The sequence below is a fragment of the Crocuta crocuta genome, unplaced genomic scaffold, assembly GCF_008692635.1.
Source record: "Crocuta crocuta isolate KB4526 unplaced genomic scaffold, BGI_CrCroc_1.0 scaffold227, whole genome shotgun sequence".
NCBI lineage: Eukaryota > Metazoa > Chordata > Mammalia > Carnivora > Hyaenidae > Crocuta > Crocuta crocuta.
The window spans coordinates 51,409-52,326 of record NW_027531903.1 but is presented as its reverse complement, the minus strand read 5'-3'; positions in this window follow the sequence as shown (position 1 = coordinate 52,326).

Below are 918 nucleotides of genomic sequence, written 5' to 3'. Positions count from 1 at the left end.
ATGAGATTTAATAGAGAATAGATCATACATTAAAAAAGAATTTTGGGGGAACCTGGGTGGCTCAGTCGGTTAAGCGACCGACTTCAGCTCAGGTCATAACCTCGCGGTTCATGGGTACGAGCTCTGCCTCGGGCTCTGTGCTGACAGCCAGCTCAGAGCCTGGAACTTGTTTCGGATTCTGTGTCTCCCTCTCTCTCTGACCCTCCCCTCCTCATGCTGTCTCTCTCTCTCAGAAATAAATAAAACATTAAAAAATAAAAAAAGAATGTTTAAAGTTGTTTAATGTTTATTTATTTATTTATTTTTTAAATGTTTTATTTATTTCTAGGAGAGAGAGAGAGAGACAGCGTGAGCAGGGGAGGGTCAGAGGGAGAGGGAGTCACAGACTGAAGCAGGCTCCAGGCTCCGAGCTGGCAGTCAGCACAGAGCCCGACGCGGGGCTCAAACCCACAAACCGCGAGATCATGACCTAAGCGAAAGTCGGAAAGTCGGACGCTTAACCGACTAAGCCACCCAGGCGCCCCATATTTATTAATTTTTGAGAAAGAGAAAGAGAGAGAGAGAGAGAGAGAGAGAATCCTAAGCAGACTCCACTTCATCAGCACAGAGCCCAATAAGAGGCTCCATCTCATGAACCATAAGATCATGGCCTGAGCTAAAATCAAGAGCTGGATGCCTAACCCACTGTGCCACCCAGGCATCCCCATAAAAAAAGATTTATAAAAGAATCTATTATCAAAAATGGTTAAGAAGTGGCGTTGCATATAAAAGGATCAGGAACCTTGATTTTTGATGAGATTAAACAATTTTATAGATGTGTGCCACCTAATATTAATATTAGTAATAATATATTCTTTTAAATAGTTGTTTTTCATAAACACAATGCTGTTTTTCTAATAAGAATCAGGCCTTTGTACT